Source organism: Wyeomyia smithii, chromosome 2 (genome assembly GCF_029784165.1).
Source record: "Wyeomyia smithii strain HCP4-BCI-WySm-NY-G18 chromosome 2, ASM2978416v1, whole genome shotgun sequence".
NCBI lineage: Eukaryota > Metazoa > Arthropoda > Insecta > Diptera > Culicidae > Wyeomyia > Wyeomyia smithii.
Genome location: NC_073695.1, coordinates 259,566,306 through 259,594,099, shown reverse-complemented (window position 1 = coordinate 259,594,099; position 27,794 = coordinate 259,566,306). Strand labels below are relative to the sequence as shown.

At 37.9% G+C, this 27,794-nt stretch overlaps 1 protein-coding gene across 8 annotated transcripts in view; it reads right to left on the bottom strand.

Annotated features, from left to right (window-relative positions):
- LOC129724866 (unconventional myosin IC) overlaps nt 1-27,794 on the bottom strand; it is an 85,547-nt gene that overhangs the window by 31,093 nt on the left and 26,660 nt on the right. Inside the window, exon 1 of one of the 8 annotated variants that reach the window (XM_055680127.1) lies at nt 1,386-1,578. The exons of the other annotated variants lie outside the window; for them this stretch is intronic. The gene's annotated coding sequence lies outside the window, so the exon portion shown is untranslated. Of the gene's footprint in view, nt 1-1,385; nt 1,579-27,794 lie in introns of those variants that run through there. 8 annotated transcript variants of the gene reach the window in all.

The following is a 27,794-nucleotide window of genomic DNA, read 5'->3' as shown; positions in this document are numbered from 1 at the left end:
TTTGATCGATCTCAGCTGAGTACGGTGGGGTTTACTTCCGGTGTAAGAGTCAAACATGGCATTTATAATTTTGAAACATTATTCAACTGATCAGTAGAATTTAAAAGAGAGTTTATTTTTTTTAAGACCAATTTCAATCTATTCTGTTCATTTGCTTGTCGATTTAAAGAAATTTGGTATATTTCTACTATCAATGCAGTGGTAATGGGATGAAGAGATAATGAGCAACAAAGTTTTCAAACAGATGCAGCTGCAGATAAGCATTTTAATGGCTACCGAATTAGTTAGATAACCCCGTTATGTACCAGAGAGATAGTATCGCAGATCAAGGGTTACGGAGAACGAAGAGTCAACAATTCGAAACAATCGTTATTACAAGTTGCATAATGATAGCCACGAAATTCCCCTTTTCGATCAACAGAATAAAACATGATTATCGTTATCAGAGCAAATAGATTCGGTAATCTTCACGCGTACTTCTTCGAAAACCCTGCAGATTGTGTGGTTCGTGCAATATAATCGTTTATCAATATAGAGTGCCACTTCTGACAGTATTAATAGCGAACTGCTTGCTTAGCTATTGAAATCGACCAATTTGAGAGAGCTACGTATTTCAACATTAGAGCTTGCTTTGGCTTCAAATCAACTCACTTCACTAAATTCAGCCCCCGTGATTCATTGGTTGTTTATCGACCAAATCTGATGGCAAAAGGTGATCAATAGCCGTCATAACCGACAGTTCAAGCTTATTCAAACACCACCGTTCCCTGCTGATGTGATCACCATGTTATCCGTTTTGGGTTGGATGAGATTTGTCCAAAACAAAACAGCACTTCAGGTAAGCGTGCAAGATTTTGTGGTTGCACAGCAAAATTCGCCGAATGTTGAACGATGATTCATCGTGGATTTACTTTCATCCTACGATAAAATATGGTCAGAAAAAAAAAAAAATCTTTTACGAAAACATGACGTCACCGTAATGTGCAAGCCATCAAACAGTATTTACGGACCATCAAGAGGGAATCCGACGTGGATATTAATAATAATTTGCAGTATGTTTGAAACTGGTAACAAAATATATGCAGTGAGAAGTAGTAAATTGATCGAAATTTGCATAAATTGCTCGTAACACCAGCCCGTTGGAGTGTTACCGCATTATTACAGTATACATGATTTGCATACAACGCTGGGAATTTCTGGATGACTAATATTATCATTGAACATTTCACTCAATCAACCGCAGCGCGATTCCCTCAGACGAAAGGCCACATCATCCTCATCAGGTGTTGGTATCAAGCTCGAGCAAATCACCCACTGCGCTTTCAGTTGGCAGGAAGTGAGAATCGAAAAAAAAAATCACCACCTTCAATCAAATCATCACTCACCTTGCAGTTACACGTTCGTATCCTTCTTTCACCCGATTTTCAACCGCTTAAAATGATTACTTCCGACCCCGTGATATCCAAACACGGACGTAATTCGTCCACCTGCCCAACCGTTTGAACTGGCGATTCCACTGACGATTTCCGATGGTTCTCGGCTGAAATCGATGGAACAACTGCGCTGTGCACTTTTTGCCAATAATTGCTATCATGCTTCGCAAGATAGCTGAGGGTTCACACTTAGGCACCGGGCGTTATCTTCGGCCAGACCACTTATCACCATTACGCCATCGACGGTACCGATCCAGTTATCATCTATCGGTGTGGTCGGCGGCGCTCCGTTCGGCTGCGTTATCACCACCCTAACCTGAAGTACGATGGTTCGGAAAAAACGACCAGCAGCCACAAACGGGGGGAATGGGTAAATATTAGTCGATATCTTGGCATACGGTTGAAAACGGCGGTGGCTTAGGTACCCAGTAGTATTGATTCTGATGTTTGTTTTGATCCACACACTTTAAAATAGGGGTTTTCCAGTGTAAGGTTGTTTTTTTGTTTATCGACAACTTATCAAAGTCCTATTTTTTCATCCTAGCTTTAATTACAATTTCACTCAGGTGGAAAAAAAATATACGTAGGGTGATTTACTGATATTTAAGGGACTAAATAAATTGAGAATCACATAGTTTAACTCTTTTGGAGCACACACAACATTTCATAAACGCTTTTAACGTGGCACAATATCGAGTATGAAAGTCGTGAGACTTTGGTGGTATGAGGCCGAGCGTTGTCATGCAGAAGAATTACTGTTTCGTGCCTCTGCTCATTTCCAGACCGTTTTTCGCGCAGTGCTCAACCTAATCCCATCAATTGAAATCGATACCGTTTCCCAGTGATAGATTCACTCGGTTCCAACCGCTTGTAATAAATAATACCGTCTTGGTCCCACCAAATACGCAGAATAACCTTTGCAGCGTGTATATTTGGCAGTGTCAACGCATCTTAGACTTGATTTATATGTATTCAAAATCGCTAGAAGTAATTTTTTTCCATCACTGGAAATAGTCACTAGTTCTCACTAGAACCAAAAGCTCTCTTCAGTGCAGGAATTCACCTCAGTGCAGACAGAGCCACACAAATTTGCATATGATGACACTGTTGAATTTTGGGATTGATTATCATTTCATTATCATTATCCCTAAAAGTCATTTTCTAGCCGGTATGTTCATAACGATTTTGGTACAGCGGTCAATGTATCAAATCGTTTCAGGTCAAAAATATTGAAATATAAAAACTCAGAACAAATCATTTTCTTTGTTTCTTTTCTCTACAATTTTTCTCTTCTCACAACACGAACTGGTCAAACTTAAGCTCTTTGTTCTCAGACAAAGTGTGTGTCAGAAAGAGCAGCGTAAAGTGTTGTCTATGTTGTATTTTCGACAGAGCAGTCACAAAAAGTAGATCGACTTACTTTATAATGTCCGACGTTTCGCCACTGATCAGTGACATCTTCAGGGGATAACATATCTTGTTCGTCGTCATCGTCAACACTGATTGGGTCGATTTTGGGCACATAGAACCTATTTCAATTTGCACCTATAAAAACAACAGTACTGAACAAGAATGGAACAGATACTACGCGGTGCAAACAAGTTTCGACAGTTACAGTGCATGCAGGTTAGAATAACTTCGCACTTTCAATTCTAGCGCAAAAGGAGAAAATATTAAGTCTTCAAATCATTTGTTTGGTAGTCCTAAAAAGGAATTTAAAATTGGACATGATGCTTATTGCACCTCTGTGCTACCCCGACAGCGGGAATTATGGTGAATTTGTATACGATGAGGGCATCGAATCATCTGTTCAATATGATGGGAGAAAGCAAAATATTTCAAAATCTTGTTAACATTTCATTCAAATAATACAGGTCGAACTCGATTATCTAGACGCACAATTATTTGGAGGCTCAATTATTTGATTATGCGGGGAAAGTGGTTAGGCGTCGTACACAAATTACGTAACGCTAAAAATCCAGATTTCACTCCGCCTCCCCCCCCCCTATGGAACGATAGGTAACGTTCGACATGACTCCCCCCCCCTAAAATTACGTAACGTTGATCAGTCTCCCCTCCGAAATTTCCAATTTCGAGCAAACATCACTGCTACGTAACTGTCTCTGCTACCCCCCCCCCCCTCCCCCCTACGTAACAATAAGTAACGCACACTCAACCCCCCTCCCCCCTTTCATGCGTTACGTAATTTGTGTACGACGCCTTAGATCATCCGGAGTCATATTTTTTTCTTCAATTTCAGATTTTATTTACATTTGTGACGTTTGCCTTTTCGTCAATTCTACCTAGAAATTCCAAATTTGATGCAGTATTTTGCGCTTAATGCTGCGTAGTTGACTTTATGTATTAGAAGAGATGATACGATCGATACCTCATTATGATTCAATATTCTATACCTATTTGGCAAACATTGTCATACAGTCGCTAGATAATTTTTTATATTTTCATTCGGCTTATTTACCGAGTGCAATATTTTTTTATCAACTGACTGAAACTGACTTTTCTCGATGAAAAAAAAATGGTTATAAAAAATCGGCTCGATTTTCCGGAGAATTTGGTTACCCGGAGTGAAATATTTTTCAAAACTCCGGATAATCGAGTCCGACCTGTTTTACCAAATCTTAACAGTGTCTCTGAGAACAAGGTCGAAGGCTGTTTTCATAATAAAAACAAGACACAGCTGGTGGATTATGATAGCCAGCATCTTGAAAAACGTTTGTGTGTTGATAAACTACGGCCGAGCTTTGCACGGGAGGAAGTGCCGGCCAATGCGCCTGCCGCTACCGCACAAAGCAACCACTGTTACTGCTATCCGTTGCCGCTACTGCTGCTTAATTAGAACCGTCCTAGTGGCCATCCACTTATAAACTGGTATATGACTCTGTCGACCGTGTTAGTGAGCATTAAACGACCAATCAGATCGATCCAAATCTTCGTATCAACAAGGCTTGAACATTTTCAATAGTACAATGTTTGCATAGTTAGAGCTTGACAATTTTCAAGGCATGATTATGCATTTTAGTGTCTTATGGAAGCAGTAAACAGAAGATGCCGCAATTAGATACGCTACACTTTATTACGATGCTGTTGAGTGGTGTTGCGTATTGCTGAAAAAAAAATCACTTCGTACTGTAATGGAAATGGAGTCGAATTTACAACCGTCTTTGTGAAGGCGTTCCAACTTTGTGGGAATGAGGCATTCATCTGATAACATAATAGAAAGCTGTTTTCACACTGGAAATTTGACGGCCCACAGTTTTTGATTGCCAGCATCACAAACCGTTTGTGTGATGTAAAAAAACGGCAGCTTCTCATTGGAGGAAGTGCCGGCCGGTGTACCTGCTGTTGATGTTGCTACTATCGCACGAAGGCAGTTTTTTACTAGGAAAGCGCCGCTGAAGCCACCGCTGCCGCTGTCCCCATCAGCTGTTACTATCCCCTGCCACCCCTGCTACTACCCGCTGCTACTCATTTGGGACCATCCTAGTCGCCATCTACTAGCAAAATAATTGGTTCGAGCAGAGACAAGCTCTTAAAAAGCTCGAAGAGTGCTTGCCCAGTTTAGTAGGTACCGTTTTGCCTAAAACTTCGAACAGTCTCAAACATCGAACACTTTACAATAAAAATCAAATTATTATAGCTAGTGTAATGAAAAGAACGATTACACTTCCGAGAAATCAGCAGGCGTTGAAAAAAGTGACAGTCAGTATTCAAACGGTTTTCCTTTCTATCTCTTAGCGATTACGTTGGAGTGTTCGGAATTTTAATCAAAACCGATTTATAAATTCTCCTTGTTTTCATATATAAACCGTGTTTAAATCTCTATGAATAGCACTTAATTGCAACAACAATAAAATATCCAACATGCTAAACCTTTAAGATCGATGAAAGTGCTCATACCAAGTTGATTTTTTAGTGTAAGAAGTTACATCATAGCTTAAGTGTTCGAAATTTGAAGCCAGTCGTCGTAGGTTCGAGTCTCGACTCGGGAGAGACTGTTAGTGTCAGTAGGATCGTAGCGCTAGCCCCGCAATTGTCCTGTACACTTAACGGTTGGCTGCGAAGTCTGTGTATAGTAAACAGAAGGTCTAGTTCCGAATCGGAATATAGCACCAAGGCTTTACTTTGCTTTGCTTTGTATATCAGCTAAAAGCGAGTAATTTTCTGAGCAAAACGTAATTTTTTAAAACTCTATATCATTGTCCTTCGATTTTTAAATGAAGAATGAAATACGCTTCAAAATCGCTACAATGACAGTTGGTATATGGGCGAACTGTCATTGTAGCGATTTCGAGCAGATATCGAGCAGTTTTAATTCATGATTTGAAAAATGAAGGACAGCGATAGAAAATTTTTGAAAATCACGTTTTGCTTAGAAAATGTAGCTCTTTCAGATGATATAAAAAACTGATATAGCTAAACAACCCAGTTAGCGGTTGAAATCTGCGTTTCGACAAGGCTCGACAATTTTCAATAGTACAATTGTTCTAATAATCAAATTACAATTTTCTGCATTTGGGCGGATGCTTAGATGATTTTTTCAATCGATTGCTGCAAGAAGGAAGTAAATGCATTGTAAACCATCCGACTTAGCATCTGAAATTGGACATATTTTTCTCTTTTTTCGTTTTTAGATTTCCATGTTACACCCCTATATAGCCGAAATTCCTGAGAGACGTAGTTCTACGTCAAAAAATGGGAAAAAAATTGAACTATTCATTTATCTTGTAAATTTAGATTTAGTGTTAGCTAGAAATTATCGTAACCAAAAAAAAATTTCTTGGTGTAGGGTATCGACAAGAATTCAGCAAAAGGTCTGCCGAAGTTAGTTTAAATAAATCCTATGTCATACGCCCTTTCAGGAAATAACTCTTGAGTCTTAAAAAAAATTCCACCCGCGGAAAATACTCAGTGTGCTGAGTCAGTTACGTTTGTAAAATTTTAATCAAATAAGAAATGGTCGATATTTCACGATAGGTCATTTAGCGTGGTTTTGCTTTGTAGCGAAAAGAAAGAACTTGGGAAAAATATGATAAAAACCATGCAATGTATTTTTTTTTTTAAACCAGGGAGTTTCTCCCTAGAATCTGTCAAAAAAAAATCAAGTATTCAAAGTATGTTTGTTATTTACTATATTTTTGAAATTTTTTTTTTTACAAATTTCATGGTCTAATATTTTGAAGGGGAATTAGTTTGACCATATTATGTATGTTAACTTCTCTTTAGATTCAGCGGCTCCGAAATTGTGAAAAATGTTAAAATGAACGTTTAATCTTCCTCGAATGATAGTTACGAGCTCCAGCAACGAAGTTCCTTTTTTTTTAAATTTAAATCAACACTAAATCATGAGTTTGTGTACGAACAGCATTTGTGTAAACAAATATACATATATGCAAAAGTTGGATGGTGCGAAAACGCATCAATATTGTGCAAAAATTATGCAACTTTTGATAAGTTTGAAACTTGAAAAACAAATATTTGTTAACCAGGCTTCGTTTTGCTCATCTTCATCTTGAAGAGAAAACAATGAAACAAGAACAACTGAGAATTGTGTTACCGTTCTCATCGGTCTGGGGTACGGCGAAAACAGCATAAAATCGAACGTTCTGCAGAATACGCACCATGGTAAATTCTGAATCTTCTTATAATATTGAATTTAAATTCGGTTAGTATATGGCTCCAATGTGAACCTTAAATGCTCTGTTCTTTGACCAACTTCTCTTTCAGTAACGGAAAAGCTAACGGAAACTGCTCGCTTTTAAACTAAGAGAGAAAACAATTGTTTACCCCTCACACACCATGATTAAGAGTGAAAATGAACTCTGCGACTGAAATACTCTACGACTAAATGTCTAGTTCTCCAAAGCTCCAGGTAGAGGAGGTGATGTGAGCAAAAATCAAGAGAACGGATGAAGCCTGATGTTAACCATAATGCAATTGATGCTCTAGCGTATTATCAATGTGTAAGGTGGTAACAATTTATTACACTAATAAGATATGAACCCGTGTTGGTATCGTCATGATGATTTGCACAGGCTGCTATCGTTCAATGTTAGTCACTCGTAACTCTTATATGAATGCAGCTATACAGTTTTATGCGAAAAGTATGTGAAGCGTACAAACAGGAGTTATGTTAAGTATATGTTTTTAAGATCGGAAAAGTATAACTAAAGTAATAGCGTGCTATTCCCTGACAAAATCTTGGACCTAATAAAATTTTAAATTCAAGACAATTGAACGGTGTTTGAACGAACTGTTCATTTTGTAAGTTACTGAGAAGCAATTCTCAGTTTTTATAGAAAAATAATCCGGCGTTGAAGTTCCGGATTTATCAAAATAATGGTTAGCGTTTCAACTACTAAATTTTAGCGACGCTTCACTAACCTGCTCAAATTCAGTTATATATATCGATATCCGCTTACTCGTTATTAGCCCCGTTAGTTAACGATTCATGAAAATTTAATAAAAACCAATTCAAGTTTCTAGCCTTATTTTTAACAATTTTTTTTATAAACTTTTTCCCAGTTCCATGTGTTCTGAAACGGTAATTGTAAATTGCATAATGTAAATTACAAATGCAGGCATTGATCTCTTTTGCAAAACCTCAAAGCGTAAAGCTTTTACTATCAGTCGAGATCAGAGAGCAATTCGCATTCACGTTCCGTTACTGATTGTTTTAACGTTTTCGTCATGGACCTTCGACAAACAACGACTTACCGTTGTCTAATGACTGCGAGACTGCCCATATTCTGCTTTGAAAGTGGGACAGTCGACTGCTAGAGTTACTAAATGACAGAGGTCAATGCACTGAATAAATCACGACCAACAGGGGAAGTCAAGTGGAGTCAAGGTCATCGGAATGAATTGTGCGTACAAGCATGCAGTGGCAGATGATAGTAATCGTTTGATCGCAGATGCAAGGCGCCAGGTCTGTTGATTTCCTAGAGACCTCGAGTACTACTACTCAACGTACGGTACATGCGCTACTATTTGTAAAGCGTGGCGATCAAGATTTGCGATAGCATGATTGCTAGGTTGTGGCTATACCGGCACACTGCGGTGCCATTCGGGGAGTGTAGAACCCGGCTGTTTATGGTGATGCAATTAGAACTGTAAAATTGTCAACGTTGTCACGAAATAACGGTTGGGGATGGTACCAATTTCCGAGAAACTCGGCTGTTCAGATCTAGGCTATTGCACGGTCGTGCTTACGAAAAATGATCATCATAATTTATTCCCAGCGCTCAACTGCCGCAAGGTGGCACGGATGCGTTGAAAGGCGGCCCTTAGACTAAAAATACAGGGAAACCTCCGGCGAACATCCGAGCGGATCTCGAAATTGTCGTTAACTAATTTTGTGCGTTGGTTAGTTTTTTTCTCTGTCTCTCAATCGTGTGCCGCGTTTAGTTTGTTAATAATAGCAGGACGGATTCAGGGCAAACATATTGATTATCTTTCGGTGGAAAAGTAAGTCAATATAATAACACGCTCATATGGTTCTTTATGATTTGTTTTTTATTCACAGGAGTCGGTTTATTTTAGGTGATAAAAAACCGTTTTAAATCCCACTTCGTTGCACAAATGTTCTTCCCTTTCGCAATCGCAGAACGTCTTAAGCGGCAGAACGTGCCGCTGGGTTAGTTTTACGATTGAGTTGCATCATTCGCTGCCAAACGCGGAAATCGGTCTCGTGACGCGCTGTCTGCCGTTCATCGTGCGAAGGAGCCAAATTTAGCGACATTCTGAGGCCCGACAGCACGTCGAAACTCTATACGCCAAAGATAAACAACAATATTGTGACAACTCTACTAGGTACCGAACCTGCGCGGATGTGAGTTTCCGCGATTGAAATATCCCAGGTCAGCTTGGCCGTTCGTGGCGTTCGGTGACATTATTACTCCATTTAGTTAGTTGGTGTAACGAGTTCGAAGAAATTTACGCTCGCCCACTGTAGAAAGAAACTCGAATAGACAAAATTGTGATTTATATCATTTGTGTTAGGAACTTGAAACTCTCTCGCAATTGGCGCAGGTTGCGAAACAGCTTCGTTACACATGTGAAAAGCACACAGAAGCCATCGAATGATTGGCATCTAGGGTAATTTCAAAAGCAAAACCATGTGGGTTGTCTTTTAGTGTAGTACGCTTGCCATGAGCTGGTAATCATAGACCTGCATTTGCTGGTCACTATCGTGATTTGAGCTCGAACCGAACCGCTGGAGTTAAAGAATTTGCAACTGGTCTTTAAATAACAATGCAATACGATTTATTTTTTATCACCGACCAACGGTTTCGGTTCGGAGGAAACAATCGCAGTTATATTTAAAGAAAGCTTGATGACGATTTCCATTGAGTTTATTGTTATCATTCTCGGTTTAACCGTTATCTGTAATCGATTTTGTAGAGAAATTGAACCTAAAGAACGATTTGCGTCAACTCCGTTCCAAAATTATATTAGTTGAATAATTTCTAATCAAAATTATTCTATTGAAAAATTCCTCTTCAGTTTTAACAAAATTTACAAGTATAAAATTATATTTTATGACATTGACAAACATAACAGTAAAATTACTTATCATGTTATAATATTTGCTAACAACCATTCAAGGCTTTGTCTTCGTTAATTTAACGAATTCTTATGACTGGCAATTTTCGTTCCCAGCCTCGAAACCGGACTTCCGAACGGAATCGGTTCGGAAAGGAACGAAAATCAAGTTTGGAGGACGAACTTAACTTTTCGTTCCGCAGTCGATCACTTCTCCTAATTCCGTCAACTGCTCCCTTCTTGGATATTAATCACTTTAACTTGCGGAAGACTATCCACTGGCTTAGAAGTCAGCGAAGTTTTTTTGCCTCGATCTGTAAATAAATAAATCGATGATTCATCTCGGCAGCTCGAATGCGAAATTCACGCTCGGCTGACAAATAAACAGTCAAAAGGCCAATACGTGGTACATTGGTTGGTTAGTACAGCAGCGGCAGTAGTAGCAGAGGACGACGGAAGCTGCGCTGCAATTGAAGCGTGGAAAAAATAGCGACTTCCAGCTGTACGAAAATTCGGTACACTTGCTGGCAAGATTTTTGCTCGGCCATATGGTACGAAGGACGCCAGCAAACGCGCCGTGTAGGTGCTCGAAATGCTTGTTTGTTTGTTTGTTTGCTTTTGTTGAGATATCGCACCGGACAAAACGGTGACCGCAGGGGTTTGGAAGGTGAAGGAAAGAAAAAAAATCACGTTGTTTTAGTTCGGGGATAAAAATCTTAAATTAAATGTGAGTAGAATCAATAAATATTTGTAAGTGAATCAACATCGCTCAATCGTTCCTTCACTGATGAGTTATTTAAAGTTTTCTATCAAAACACTCCAGGTCAAGTGTGTGAAAATGTTACATATCAAAATCGTATCTTCGGTTTATTTCTACACATTAACAAGAGAATTCATATCAGTACTTCACATTCCATCACTGTGCGAACGTCAAATCTAACGATAATGTATCGGTGAAAAACCTTCATCACACGTAGAACAAGCAATCAAGCTTATCGAGAATTACGTCACAATATTTGTTTTGCTTATATAGATTGATTTTTTTCGATTGGGCGTAATGTGGTTGCTATAAACATCAGATTTGTATACTATGCTTTCGGTACCAACAAAATTTGACTCTTTCATCATCTCGGTCTGTGATTTTATTATCATTGCATCTGATCATTTCTATTTTAAATTTCATTCAGATGGAACTGCTGTGACCTCGAATACATACAAGTTTTCGAGTGTTTGTCTTTCCCATTTCTTTGGTATATTGTATAAAAGTATCAGTTCTTACTCTCTGCGATGGAGCGATTTCGGGAAGTCGTAGTAAAGCGGTTTTAGGTCGGTGACCGCCTTTTCATGATATTCTAACGTATGGAATCGAAACCAAATTTTATCTATAAAACTTTCAAAAGGTACAATGCACATATATAAGGTGCAATATTTTGACAACTGATCTTGGATGTAAGGCTCACAGGAGCGTAGAGTTCTCTCAGAAATAAAAACTCGTTGGGAGCGGAAATGATACTACCACAGTACACTAGTCACGAATTCATTTTATCTAATGAAAAACTATTCGCCCTGGAGCAGCCACACAATCCACAAAATGATCGATTCCGGACAAAATTTGGAAGTTCTAGAGGAGTGTTCCTCGATTGGTGTAGGTACAATTTGACGGATTTTCTGGATTTTAAAGAATGGCCGCCAAGCTCCCCAGATCTGAACCCAATAGACTTTTTTGTACGGTCTTACATGATGTCGAAACTAGCTGATAACAAGATCACCAACTTGAAACAGTTTAAAACGGGTATCCAAAAAATCTGGGACAAAATACCCATGCAATCCGTTCGTGCCAGCTGCGACAGTTTTGGCTTCCATACATTACCTTAATTCTGGAAATATCCATATCGGTCGGTATTTGGTCATTTTCAGCTGTTTTCCAGAAACCGGGAGTTGCCATCTCAGAATTCAAAATGGTGTCTGACGTCAATTTCAGGCTTCTGTGCATCATCGGATTCTCTTAGCAAAACCGGACCGTCTAGGCGTGGCTACGAATTTCACTAAATAGATAGAATTATATTTGACCAATCGACAACTGAGCATCAAACTAGGAACTTCCGAATCTGCGCCCTTCAGCAATTACTCCGGTGTCTCACTATTTTTCAACGACGTCTGTCGTACAGTTCCTGATCATTGCAGGTTAGTCTATGCCGATGACTTTAAAATTCATTGGCTGGAAGACACTAAACGATTGCCGAAAGCTGCCGCAGATCATCGATATCTACGGAGACTGATGTGAGCGAAACTTTCTAACCATAAGCGTGAAGAAGTGAATGGTTATATCGTTCACTAGGAAAAAACACTTGTTCACTGGGACTATCGCATTGGAACTGAGGCGTTGGAAAGAGCTAAGATCGTGAAGGATCTCGGTGTCTTGTTGAATTCCGAGATGGACTTTCGTGAACACTACGCCTACAGTATCAGTAAAGCCAGCAGACGTCTGGGATTTATTTTCCGAGTAGCCTCTGAATTCCGTGATCCCTATTGTTTACGCTCATTGTACTTCAATTTAGTGCGATTCATACTTGAAACAGCCCTGGAGCCCTTTTCACAACGTCTGGATCAGCAGAATCGAAAGAATTCAAGTGAAGTGCGTAAGGTACGCCCAGCGATTTTCACCCTGGCAAAACACTAACGATCTTCCATCTTACGAAAGCCGTTGACGCTTGCTGGGTTTGGATACGCTGCAAAAGAGGCTCTGGAAAGAATCTGGGGACCATCCTTCTGGCTAATGTCCTCTCAGGAGATGTAAGTGCACCATGGACTCTTGCTCAGATCAACCTAAACATTATTCCTCGGCCAATGAGACAGCGAAGCTTCCTTCGACTCCAACAACATCGGACAGATTATGCGCAGCACAACCAATAAGACATATGTGTTTTCTGTTTAATTCATATTATCATTTTTTGGACTTCAATGTTAGTATTGGAGTGTTTCATGTTCGTGTAGCTAATTTTACCTTTACCCTTAGTACTAAGTGTTCATGTAGACAAATATGTCCGATGAATGTAAATAAAATAATAGTAATAATGACGTTCACCGAAATACCCAAATTGGGTGTTTTTGGTCACTTTCGGCTGTTCATAAAAAAAATCAAAACGAAATGTGAAGTCAATTTCTGGTCTCTGAACGTCATTTTGGTTCCGGAAATATTAATATTGGATAGTATTTGATCATTTTCGGCAGTTTTTCCGACATCTTAGATATATCTTAAACTTCAAAATGATGTCTGTGGTCGATTTTTTACTTTTGTGTATCATTCTGGTTCCAAAAATACCCAAATGAGTTGGAAATCGGTCATTTTAAGATGTTTTTTTTTTAAACTGAAAGTCGCCATATTGGATTTCAGTTTTCCTATACAGAAGGGTGACATCGATAGGAGAATGTGTGTTTGGCAAATAGAATGTAGTGTGTTTCATACTTCATACATCAAAAAAGACCAATTGGTGTCAAAACGGTCAACTTTTGACACCAATTGGTCTTTTTTCTGGATTGTTGATTATTAGAGTCTGTACTCGAATAGACAGAATTGTGCTGTTTGTTCTAATAAGTTGAGCGGTATAAATCTTTAAGCATGCTAGACAAACAGAATAGGCGTAAAACTGCCTATATAATATAGTTAAAATATTATCATTGGCGCGCGACAATTATCTGATCGTATCGCCTTCCATGGTGAGACCTGACCGGACAGTTACGGACATTTGATCCAGTTATAAGCTGTTGTTTTATTATTTCCCAAAAATTGACAAAAATTGATACACATAAACAATTTTTATTTATTGAATAGACCATGACAACTAAATTTTTTGTGAATAAACTCTGTTTTGTTTGATATGCAGATTTGCACTTTTCAAAGTGTTCTGTTTATGAATGCATGGAACTTTGTCAGTTTTTGTACTTAGTAGGTGTTTTAGTTTATTTTTTTTGACAGGTAAGAGATTATCGGTGAGAAACACCGTATCCTTGCGCGTGTGCGTCGATAGTAAGAAATAGAGCAGTCGTCCATAATGGTTTGGTGTAAACGCGTCTTCGGCCTAGTTTTGTTCAACTGAGAGTTTTTGGAGTGTATTAACTTTGCGAGGTGTATTAAGATATTTATTCATGTCTCACAGTGATCGAATATCGTGTTTTTTCTAATTACTACGCGATGTATACGTTTAAAGAACCGCGTTTACTGAAGTGCGTCTGCTTTTTCGAAGGTATTTGGGATTGGTAATAGAAATTGATATTGATACTTGGATGCTTCGGTTGGTAGACGATTTCTGCTCACGTCATTCGCAGAGGATCGCGGTGTTGGAATCGTTCGCTTGTGTTTTAAATGAGCGCGTAACATCGTTCGATTCCGTCAATCACCATAGACATGTTAATAAAAATCTCTCTTTTCCCTGCAGTGCATAGTGTTGCAAAACGGAGAGGGTTAATCTAACGACTACGCAATATACACCTTCGTTTGCTTTCATAATGAGTTGACTTCGCGGGCAACTTTGTTCGATTCGTCACTTACCACGGTGACCAAACCCTATCTTTTCGACGCAGTCGTGGAGATGCAGAGGTAACCTTTGGTTTCCGACAGCAACTTTCTTACAATCTCCTTCTCTACCCGAATGTAAAGATGTGACTGGCGCCGTTATCGGTCTATGCGAAGCGGAAGCCACTGAATTGTTGTACATTGAAGATAGTAATCTAATCCCAAGTAGCCATATACGTGGTTCTCTGTGGAACTTCACTAGTTCGGATCCATCACGGAGGAGCAGCTATGAAATGTGCGCTCGTCAAGGTTAAGCTCAAGACAAAATTATTATATACAACTTTACCGAAGACGTCACATTGTAATTGTTGTTTTTTATGGATTTGCACAAATACTCTCGTCATACGAGTTCACAGGCAGTTCGAGCCTTTCATAAATCATTCTGTTTATTTGGCTTACATAAGATAAAAACTATTATTAAATCGTTTGCGATAACAGTTTTTTTTTTTCAACGTTTCAAAATAATGTAAATAAAAAGGTTCGAGTAGATTTGGAAATCTGAAATAAATACATTCCAAAAACTTGATTTGAAGTAGGGTATCGGCTCTATTATCGTCAGGTTTTACCTATTATCGTCGGGAGGGTTAATGAAATCATGGAGAACTAATCTTTTGCAGGAAGATGCTCTGCATTATTAAGAACCATCATGCAAGAAATTAACGCTCTAGGGCTTCATTTGTTTAGTGTGATACAGACTGTTATCGATTGGTAGGTTTCCGATCACAAAGAAAAAACAAAAACGTAACAGAAGCTTTTAGTTTGTTACGGGAAAAACCTTACAGGCTGTGTTTTCAATTTGATCCCGTTAGGTGTTAAAATAACAGAAATTATAACAGAAATGATTCTACTAGTATCAAACACATATCAAAATTTGTTACTAATGTATCAGCTTTCTAACAAAATAAGATAGTATATAGAACAATATAATAACAAACATTGTTAGAAACAACAGGTTTTGATAGAAACGAAAAATTAGTTAGACTTGTTTCAGAACTGCTTCATTTCAGGTTTTTCAGATTCAGATTCAATTTGGTTATCAAAATTATATGGAAAAGTACAAAATTGTATCAAAATATGTTATTTGTATCTCGCGTTGATAGAATTTTGTAATTTTTTAGTTATGCTCTTCTGATCGGGTTACCTCTATTGAAGTGCGTTAGCTTTTTTGTAAGTATTCGGATTTGGTAAGAGATATTTATTGAAATACGTAGATGCTTCGTATGGTCAATGATTTTCGTGCGCGTCATTCGGATAGCATCGCGGGGTTGATAAAAAAGATACACATCATTCGTATTCGTAATACGCGAGCCTCGCGCGAATCATCAATCGATTCCATCACTTGCCACGGAGACATAACACAAACCTTTCTGTCCGTCGCAGAGTATAGATGCAGGGATAAGCTCAGTCTTGGTATGACCAGTCAGCCGAAGATTGCCTGCTCGTTGCTTTTATCTAAACGTGTTGCAAATCGGGTTCGGTTGATAAATGTCGTGATTGGTCTAAGCAATGCATACCTATCAAAGAATCGCGTCTTTCGAGGTGCGTTTGCTTTCTCGAGGGTTATTAGACATAGATGAATGTTTAAACATTTGGATTTTTGGTTGGTTTACGCGCGCACCGCTTGTATATTCGCGCTGTTTGACATTGAATATATTTCGTTCTCGTTCGTAATGAGCTAACTTTGCGCGCAACAATTCAATTTTGTCACTTACCACGGTGATACAACCTTTCCTTTCCGTCGCAGTCGTGGAGATGCAGAGGTAAATTCGGGCTCCGACAACAATGGCTGTTACACTTTCTTCCTGACAACATCCTCCCTTACCGTAACGATCGTAAGCACGTGGCCGGCGCCGTTATCGATCTATACAAAGTAGTAATTACTAAATTGCTGTACACTGAAGATGGCAAACTAAGCCCAAGCAGCCATATACGTGGTTCCTTGTGCAACTTTACTAGCTCAGATCGATCACGGAGGAGCAACTACGAAATGTGCGGTCGTTCAAGCTCAAGCTCAAGCTAATTTCTGAGTAAGTCTTGTGTTAGTTCTAGTTGGTCTCGGTGACTTTTACATGTCTGTGGTTGGAGTATTTGTTGGTCTACATTTAAGCGATAATTTTCAAATAGAGTAGTATGTCTTGAGAGAAGCTTTAAATAACTTTTGAGTTAGTTTCGTGGAATTTCATACACATTTCGACTCAGCATAATGAAATTGAAACATTTCTCTAGAGCAGCTAGTTTTCAATTACACGCAAAGAAAACCCGATCTACCAATTCAAAGTATTCTCATAACCTCGCTTAAACAAAACAAATTTTCTCGCTCACCGCTTCCTGCGACTTGTATCGGGTTACTGTTTCAGAATAATCAACTAAATGTGTAAACCTAGGCGCACTCAGACAGCATCATCCGTCAGGTAAACTGATCGCTAGCACAGATAGTGTTTTGAATGAATTCTCGCATGTTTCCACGCAACAGTTCCGGAACGAAGGGGCTATTATTCTGGCCCTCAGGTATTAAATGACGAATATCAGTGAAACATCAGCAGTTACTGTTACCACATTGTTCATGTGGGTACAGATACAAGCCTAGTCTAGCCTAAAAGCAAAACCAGGTTTTTTTCCTGCAAGCAAATATTCGCATTCCGAGTTAAACAAGCCGTATGTCAAAAGCTCAGCCCGGCTGCGCGACTCAACTGCACATTTATGTGGAATAATAACCATCGTAAAATAATGCTTCTGGTCTTTCGAACCGTCGTCAGTCGTCAACCATTGAAACTAACCGTGTTTCACCGGCGGCTGTGGAACTATTAGGTCACATACATACATGTATCTTCTGCATTTTCTACCGGTCCAGAAGAATGTAAAGAAAAAAAAACGATGTGTCAGCACGGAGGCCATAACTACCAAGAGCGAGTTAGAGAGAGAGAGGTTTTCCATGAAATAAACCAACCAAAGTCGACCCGAATCATCACGTTCAGCATGATTTTTTGCTATTTTCATCACGCCGCACGTTTAACCAATCTTTTCAAAAGCTCTTCTGCATTCAAACCTTGTTATTTTCTTTTCAGCGGCCATGCCACCAGCAGCACACTTGACGCGCTCTTCCTCTCGCCAGCTCGGCAGACACAGCCTGGCTTCCGTGGGGGGAAGGGGTGTGGAAAACGGATGGCAAGGAGGACGCAGTTCGATGGTTCAACCAACTGCCTTGATGCGGTAGCTTACATTTTATCTCGCACTTAATGATGCACTTCCTACCGGTCGACCTTCGACAGTGTATGTACTTCAGCTGTCTGCAAGCACGATTCACTTTCAATTTTTATTTCTGTGGGTCACCGTATACTCAAGTGAAAACACAGAAAAAACGGGATCACATACGGATAAAATGAATACAAATTCCAATAATCTGTTTATTTTTTTTTTTTTTTGTGAACAGTTTCAAGAATGCTACGCTTTTGAGCTATATGTCAAACTAGCGCCCCGACCGACCGTGAACACGTGACTTGAATGCGTGCGAACCTATGTTCTGACACCTTCTCGCTTGTGTATGTATGCCGGCCGAGACGTGAGAAGAATTCGTGTACATTGCTTAGGGGCTTTTCAATAATTACGTAGGCATATTTTTCCACTTTTTCAACTCCCCCTCCCCCCCTTGTAAGACATCGTAAGATTTTTGGATACCCCCCCTCCCCTTAGTAAGATCTTACTATATGTACTATGTATAGATTTTTATTATAGTTTTATCATCCTGAAGCAAGCACAATACTTCGTTTTGATTCAAGTTAATCGTCCTTTCGTAATTTTCTTTTTATGAATTTTACCGTCCACACTTTCATGAACATGGTTATTTGAACAGCTGCATTAACAATGTTTTTCTTACGTAAGGTAATCAATTCGATTATTTCGATTATTGGATTCAAGATTTCAAACATGGTGGCGCCAACTTTTCTAATTCACTATCATTTAGAGAACACTTGTAGCTCGGTTCATATTTTAGGGTGAAAATTTTAGAAATCCGATATCTTAAGAAAATTTTATATAACAGTTCATCTTACTGAATTTTGAGTAACTAATCTGAAATTAATCCTTTTTGCAAGTCAAATGCACTTCTTCATCCTTGATTGTATTTTTCTTTTTTCTTAGTTCGAACCTCTACCAGCGCATTAAGGGTATTGGTTTGATTTTCGTAATTATTACCTGATGTTTGCCCCGAAAGAAAACTCTGTTTGCACAAATAGAACAAGTTGTGTAAGTTTTCGAAAATTATCTTTAAAAAAATCTGAATACTTGGTATGACATATTTTCTCAAAATTAAATGTTTCGATAATTTGGAAATTGCGAAAGGCAAGAATATCACCGAAAACGCGCTTGGAAGCGTTCAAGTTCATAAAACGGCTTTGAGAAAATTGGTTCAATTGATTGATTGATTGATTGATTGATAAGACTGAAATCAATTTTATGCACTATTCAACTAAATTTCCACTTCAACACCAGACCAGAATACCAGAAATGTAAAAAATAGATTCTGTTCCAATTCAATTGGCTTGTCAAAGCAGCACAACGTCTGTTTTGACAGTACCAAGAATTGGATCCATAACTCTGTACAATCTCGAGGTGATATTTTTTTGAAAATAACAGAAAGGTTGTGTGGAAGGCCACGACAGTAAGGTTGACGTAGAACAACTTACACGCTCGTGAAAAAATAACTCTGAAATGAGTAACATTTGAGGTATTTTTGTGAGAAGTGGAACAACTCCAAAACTAAGTAGGTAATACACAAATGCTCAAAATTGAGTAACACTAGGCGTTTTAAAACTGAGTAATTATTGCTTAAAGTTTGCGTACGATATTACTCATTTTTTGGGCACAGCTCAGTTTCAGTAATTAATATACTCCGCCATGATCAATGGACGACACTAAATAATTATCAACAGTTATGCCTAGTAATAAATAATAACAATCATGATGCCTTCTGTGGCGTCTTTTTATGTGAAGATAATCAGAAAGAATTTATGTGAAGGGAACCCAAAAAAAAGTGAAGGTTACTCAGAATCATCGACGTCTGCGAAAATCATTCTAAACTGAGTCAGAGTTACTTTGTTCATGAGTTAATATTTACAATCATGTAACCAGTTTAACAGTCGGATTCATTTGAGGCCGTTTACATTCCACGTGAACTGTTAAATCATCTGTTTAGACCTTAGACCTCGTCGACAATCGTTGCTGCGAAAAACGTTTATGGTTTATTTTGTTATTAAAAATGTCAAAATGTCAGTGAAAATAATTTCAGATTAAGCTTACAACCAGCTAGAACAGAAAAACCATAAACAAAGAAAAATCGATCAAAATTAACGATAAAAGGGCTGAGAAACGCACCATACGATCAAAAAATGGAAATTGATTCTAAATTTTGCTCCAAATGGCTCCGAAGGTGGAAGAGACTGGAAACAAAAATAGTTTCATATGTTGCTGGAAATTTTTGTTGAAAAAGGACTGAAATGTTGATCTCATATTGGTTGATGCAAAAAAATTTCATAATTCCTCTTCAAACCAGCAAAGAATTTCAAATACGCCTTTATAGTCTAGAAGTCAGCAGAAATATAATCACATATTATGCTTAAAATGATTGAAAACAATTTTTAACGCGAGAAAAACAACATAATAGACTCTAAAATGTACTCTAAAATAAATTTTAGCAAAATAAAATTGTGGAGCCAAACAGAAAATAGCCAAAACTTAGTACAAAAACTATGAAATGGCCAGATCAAATTTTTTTTTGATTAAATTGTAAACCGCTCGGAGAAATCAAATAGAAGATCACAAACTAAAAGAATTCAACAGGTATTTCAATATCCGATAGCTGAAAGCTTCTTTGTTCTACAAGTTAGAAAACATTCAAAAAATAACAAATACATTAAATTTAATTCGAAATGCATGAAAACGTTCCGGGAAGCAAACTGTATGAAACAGAACGACTTTAAACAGAAAAGCTCGCCGACACTAACAGTAAAATACTACAAGGTACACAGCCCTAGGGGTTGTATGAAATGGTGACGTAGGAAAAATATAAATATTGATTTTAACTCTTATTTAACACTTCTTGCTATCGTGTTAAGAACAAGAATGAAGTGTAGTTTTCTACACGCAGTCTTTGTATCGAGTTGAGCGTGAACTTTTGCATTGCAGAATTTTTGCAGGCTCGAGGAAGAGAAACGAAACGAAACACCTTCGATACTACTGAGTGATTTTCATAAGTACCAAAATAAAGTTTGTGCATTTCCGATGCGAAAATTACTCTGGTTCTTAGTCTAAATAATTTACGTTATTTATATTTGACTGATAACGGTGTTCGAATGGGCACAAAGGAGCAATTGAACCGGAAATCACCCAATTTAGCAGTGAAAATTTCTTAAAATGAATTATATCTTGCTGCGATAAACGTTTATTTTTGGTGTCCTGGTCGTTATTGTAAAAATGATTATTGAGAAATACATGAATAATTCACAGTAGCAGTAGTTGTGAAAATTCTTATAACTCTTATCTTAAAGACTAAATTTTTTTAATAGAAATGTGTGCTACAGAACGCAGATGATCGCATCACCGGTAGCATCGAAAATTTAGCTTGGCCGCACATAATAAATTTGCTCTCCGCTCTGCCCTCCGGTAGCTGTGCAAGCAAAATATCCTGCAGCATACGAGGGTACCAGTTGCTGTCGTATGCAAAATAAAGGTAAGGTGTTCCGCAGTGCCTGAAAGTGCCGCAGTGCCTCAATATCGCGTATCTCTAACAACTATACTCCACTCGCTACCGTGTGACGAACAAGAATGAAGCTGAATTTTGTACGTGCAGTCTTTTGTATCGAGTTGAACGTTGGTTTTTGCGTTGAAGGCGTGGCCACGCAGTCTCGAGAAAGAGAAACGAAACAAAACACTTTGTTGAGTCAAAATATGTAGGCAGTGGAATTTATTCCGTTCATAGTATTGTTATCCGTGCTCGGGAAGCAAGTCAATAGCGAGGGCAATGTATCCTCGACCTTGGAACTTTTCACCTATTTTAACCATTAAGCAGTAAAGCAACAGTGTTAAACATTATATCAAACAATTGTCAGACATTGTATCTATCCACCGACATATAAATGACTAAGATGCACTAAGTGGTTCGCTTGCTATAATCCTTTGAAATCTGACGCAACATTAGCCAGTTTCATTTTCAATTTTACAAAATGTAATCTAGCATAGAAAACAAAGACGTAGTCCTACGACAACAATTTGTTTGAATATAAAGCAGACTCTTATATAGCCCCCAAGTCTTACTAAGAGAGAATATTACATTGTTGTCCTGAGAAGGACAATCTTTTGTTTCATCTCAAATCGGATACGTTGGTCAAAAACTAATGTGAGAACAGATTTACTTGAACCGGAAGCAGACCCTCATATAGCCTCCCAAACAAGCTCACCAGATCTATGGATTTCTCTGTAGATCTACGGATTTGTTCCACTTTTACGGATATGCGGATCCGTAGACAAAATCTACGGTTTTTTAAAATATCTACGGAAATCTACACAAACTACGGATTTACACAAAACAGTTCTGGCATCACCGCCCCCAAGTGCTCGCCAGCACGAACATGAACGAGAAGATTGCTATTACTGCTGCTAAGTTGTGACCATCTGTCGCACCGTTCGCTAGTAAAATGATTTGTTTGAACACAAGCATGTAATGTAGCCCAAAGCCTGCATTCGCGGGTGATTAGGTATAATTTTCTGTTGACCGTGGTAGGAAAGGCATTAATGCATCGCATGCGTGCATGCAGCTGAGCTCTAATTTGTTGAAATCTGCGTTTCAACAGGGATTGACAATTTTAATATAGTATTTAATCAAATTACAGTTTACTGCATTTGGGCGGATGTGTAATTTGTTTACCAAGTGAAAGTGTCTTCGGAACAATTGTTTGCATGAATGACCCGCATAATCACAAATTGTCAAAAAATATGAAAAGTTTACTATACTAAAAATAAAAAAAATAACTTTTTTGTATTAAGAGATAGGAGAATAGTTTATTCAGCAAAATTGTAGAAAACTCAAAAACATGAAACTTTGTTGAACAAATGAAAATCCTATCTTTTTCGGTACAAAGTTATAAAGTATATTACACGGAACTTACTTAAAAGTTAGTTTTTTGTGCTTAACTCTTGTTAGTTGCATTTTACACGAAAGTGTTGTTCGGAGGAATTGTTAGGACCCACAAAACACACATTTTTGACCATAAATCTCCAAAACTTTTCCTTACAAAGTTATATCATATTTTAGCTTATTTTTTCGATAATTTCAACAACGTATAGGTTAAAAAGGGGCAAGTGGAATCATGATGTCAATACTTTTCCTTAAAGTTAATCTGAAGTACTATAAACTCCTTTTTTTAGATTCCATTTGTCCCAATTCACCCATATAAGAGTACGGCGAACATATATTTCAGTAGGTTTTCATATATCAAAAATATTAACCTTTTTGTGTTAAGAGATATAGGAATAATTTATTCGGCAAAGTTTTAGAACGTGAAAAAATATGAAACTTTGCTGAACAAATGAAAATCCTTTTTTTTTTCAGTACAGAGTTACAGAGTATTTTCTGTAAAAGTTACTTAAAAGTTAATTTTTTGCACTTAACTTTTGTTAGTTACATTTTACAAGAAAACGTTATTCTAGAGAAGCATTTGGACATACACAACACACGTTTTTGTTGAAGGCCACACATCTCCAGGACTTTTCCTTACAAAGTTATAGCATGTTTTAGCTTATTTTTTCGATATCTTTAAGAACGTATAAAGTAAAAAGGGGCAATCAGAATCATGATGTCAATACTTTTTCTCAAAGTTTAGCTCAAGTGCTCAAAACTATTATAAGTTCCATCCGTCCCAATCCACCTAATCTTTATTCTATACGTTGTTAAAGTTATCGAAAAAATATGCTGAAATGTGCTACAACTTTGTAAGGATAAGTTCTGGAGATGTGTGGCCTTCAACAAAAACGTGTGTTTTGTATGTCCAAATGCTTCTCTAGAATAACGTTTTCTTGTAAAATGTAATTAATAAAAGTTAAGTGCAAAAAATTAACTTTTAAGTAACTTTTATAGAATATACTCTGTAACTCTGTACCCAATGAAGACAGGATTTTCATTTGTTCAGCAAAGTTTCATATTTTTGAATTTTCTACAACTTTTCTGAATAAACTATTCTTCTATCTCTTAACACAAAAAAGTTATTTTTATTTTTAGTATAGTAACTTTTTCATACTTTTTGACAATTTGCGATTATGCGGGTCATTCATACAAATAATTGTTCCGAAGACACTTTTAAGCTAAGATGAAGGTGAAAGGCGCTATGGAATTAAGTTCCACTTTTTGCCTTATTGGACCACTGTGCATTGCTGCTAGAACGAAGGAAGTACATTGAAAACAAACCAAGTGATAAGCATTGGACATGATTTCGTCCCCTGTTCCGATTTTAGGTTTTCATTTCACTTTCCTTAATGACGTCAAAAAGTGCTGAAATTTCCAGGTTTCATTCATCCATGCAATAGTTTGTACAATCTGAAGGTTTTGGAAAAGGGGTTAGTGGGGTAAAATGGTTCTCCAATGTTAAGTGTCCGGTTTCTCCCAGTCGAGATCCAACATACGAACATACGATCTCGAGAACAGCTGGGAGGCTATACTTTACAATTTTATATAGATAACATTTTAAATCTTTCTAATGGTACAACATCGATGTATTCTACTCAATGCCATCTTACCCAACTAACCCCCTTTCCGAAAACCTCAAATTGTACAAAATATGGCAAGAATGAACAAAACCAGAAAGTTTCAGCTCAATTGGGCCCAAAAGTTTTACTCGTGTTTTCCGATTTTTATGTGTTAGAGTGTAATATTATGAGTGTTAGAGTGTAATATTATGAGCAAAACGTGATTTAAAAAAAATGTTAATTGTTGACCTTCAATTTTAAAATGAAGATTAAAAAACTGCTCGAAAAGCATTAAATGACAATTGGAGAGCAGTGCTACGAAACGAAGTTTTGCTCCCCGCACAATAAGTTCAAAATGATGGCCAAAATCATGTTAGAAAATAATTTATTTATTTTTTACACGGCGCATTTTTTTTAATAAGTCCAATGAAAGCTCTTAAGTTAATCTATAAAACTAATTGTTTCGATTTTAATTTTTATTTTTCTCATACATCTGTTGGTAAGAGAAAAGAGCCAAAAATTACCAAGAAATATACGAATTTTATTATGATACAATTTCGGCAGCAACTTTCAATAACCGATATTTTATACCCTTTATAAGATAGGATTAGCATGTCAATTTTATAGAAAATCGATTAAGTGTACTCAAAGTTATAGCAATTTTTAGTGTTCATGGACTTTTCACATCTGTCTCAAAGTAATAACTTTTGACAAAACAATTTTACACATTCTATTCTAGTCTAGTCTAGTCTACACTAGGATCCTGGAAAATGATATCCACCATTTTTTTAAAAATGATTTCCATACATTTTTCCTGTCAGCGGCCAGGCCAACTGTGTAACGCAATATAATACAATATAATCTAAGAACGGGGACAATCCGTACCAACCGCTCCGTATGTAAAAAGCAATATAATTCGTTGGGAGTGACAAAGCTAAGAAAGTACACTCCTTCGTAGACCAACTTCCTGGGATGGAACATAGGTATGTCCTCCTTATGTTCGGATTTCGAAACCGAGGATATAGCGCCTTTACTCGCTTTGACAAAGCAATTTTACACATTCCATTCTATGAATCAAGTTTTTCAGATTTTTAAGTGATTAAGCAATATTTAGAAAATAATCTCGAATAAATGAAAGCGAAAAATGTTATTAAATCTTCTTTTATTTAGATCTTCTTATATTTAGACGACTAAACTATATAATTCAGAATTTTCGCTGTCAACAAAGTGTACCGAGAGTGAATTAGCGTCAAATCTCGCAATATTTGTTCAGTTTCAAAGTGCATGACAATGACAGCTAACCTTTAAAAGGAGCTAAGGATTTATTAATATTTCTAGCGGGTGTGAAAAAGTGACAACTATCTAGAAGATGCAATAGTATTTTAATTGATGCGATTAACAGTCATCTAATGGGATGAATACTGCTATAGCAGAAAAAAACCCTCCTGTGTTCAGTTCCATACGACCATGCACCCGTGTGCATCGATTGATAAGATTACTTGTCAAAGACAAACAAAAAACAGCTCGAACTCTTTGTCAGAGCTGGTCGACGCGTTCACCCGTATGATCATCGACCTTCTCGTGACACCTTTCTTGCATTATCACGATGTGTTGTTGATCGTGAGCATACAGTATAATCGATTCAACCGTTCACCTTTTGGTATAACCTAGGAGAAAAACGTAATTATCCATGTGTACTGACTTCAACCGTGAATTATCCACGGTAACACGCATATGCCGTGGCGCCAAACAGCGAGTTGCGCCACCCGACAGATATGGATGTGGACGAAACCGAAAGTCACACATTTTCGGATTGAGGAATAACGGGGCCAAACACACCGTCAAAGGGGGAGCCCGTGACGATTGGATTGCATTTCGCCCCGCTTTACTCGATTACTTCACGCGGGCGGCTTTTTTCCGCAGGGTTGCTTCCATTACATTGACAGTAAAAGCACGCATACGGCATGCGCGTCTATTGGCTCGATCATAGTCATTTGCACCGCGCCAATTTCCGCTACAATGTCACGATAACCCATGGCATCGAAGAAATGATACCGCAATTACAGTGTTTCTTGTAAGATTAACCTAGTTTTTGTAACCGAACAACTGTCAACTGTTAATTTTTTTTAACCGAAATGTTTGCAACTTTTCGTTTGTTTTAGGCAGGAAGCTTCGCAAGTATTACTCCAAAAGGCACGTTCTGCGTGTTATTGTAGTTTAGAGAAAAACATTTGTGTTACCTGTTGCTGGGTCAGAATTGTTATTGGAATAATAATTTATATTAGTTTGGCCATTGATGATTTCAAAAAATCAACGATTGAAAAAATTGATTCGTCAATTATACTTAAATCTCAATTCAGTTGTTATCCTAGAAACTATGACAGGCAAAAACTATTAGTAAATGATGCAAGCACACAGCGTCGTTACGTTACTTCACTGTTCCGGAATATTTGGCTAATTGTAAGTAGAGACTGATTAGTGCTGTTGTGAGCCTCGCCACACAACTCTTGAAGAGAAAATCTCGGAGCACAAGCATAAGCTGCAAGCTAAAATATAGCCAATCGATAAGCTGCTTAATTAAAGCAAAAGAAGGTTACTTGATTGCTTCGCACTGCGGCTCCGAAGAAGGTTACCGATGATTGCCATAAATAAACACGGGGAGGCTCATCATCTGTTGGCCACTAAAACTTACGCTGTTTGCCTCCGAACTTGCAGATTGTGAGAACTGGTTAAACTAGAAAGTGGTCGTACACAAATGCGTGAAGCGATATAGCTAAGAGAACTGTAATCGATTTCGGCGCAATCAAAAATCCTAATCACTGAACGCTCTCGATTCTTTTTGCCTTAATGTACTTTAAAGATTATTCGTGTATGAAAAGCTGGTCGGTTTCGGTCCAAATAGCAGCAATGTGATGTGCAAACTGTAATCGTGCCGTTCAATTTGACTGGAGTTTTATAAACGAGAATCTGTATATCATTCCATTCCAACTGCTTACCTCCGCGCGGCGGCAGGCCCCGGCAGTGACAGGACAATGCAAAATTGCTTTTACTTTTCGATTTCATTTTGCTTTCCACCACCACAGAGCAGGAAGATTTATGCAACGAACAACCGGTTATTTTCGAATCAGTCTGGATTCGGTTTAATTGCCGGCCGAAATGATTGCAGCAATCGAATCAATTAACGCAAAAAGTCACTCTCGACTCTGGACGGTCGGTGATTACACGCGATCAAGTTCACGCTACCGGCCGGTCGTCATCCGTTCGACAATCGCCAGTGTACATTTATCATAATAATAAGGTCTAATTTTTTATGGTTTTTGACAGAGCACCGCGTGCAATCGGACGTAAACCCACTGATCTAGATTTCCTAACCAATCGTGTGGTCTTTCGTAAAGCGACGGGCAAGATAAAAGCAAGCGAATGTACTTTCCTCCTCCTCACATGGTAATTTTTTTTCGGCCATCGAATAGTCAGTTTGCCACACACTGAAAATT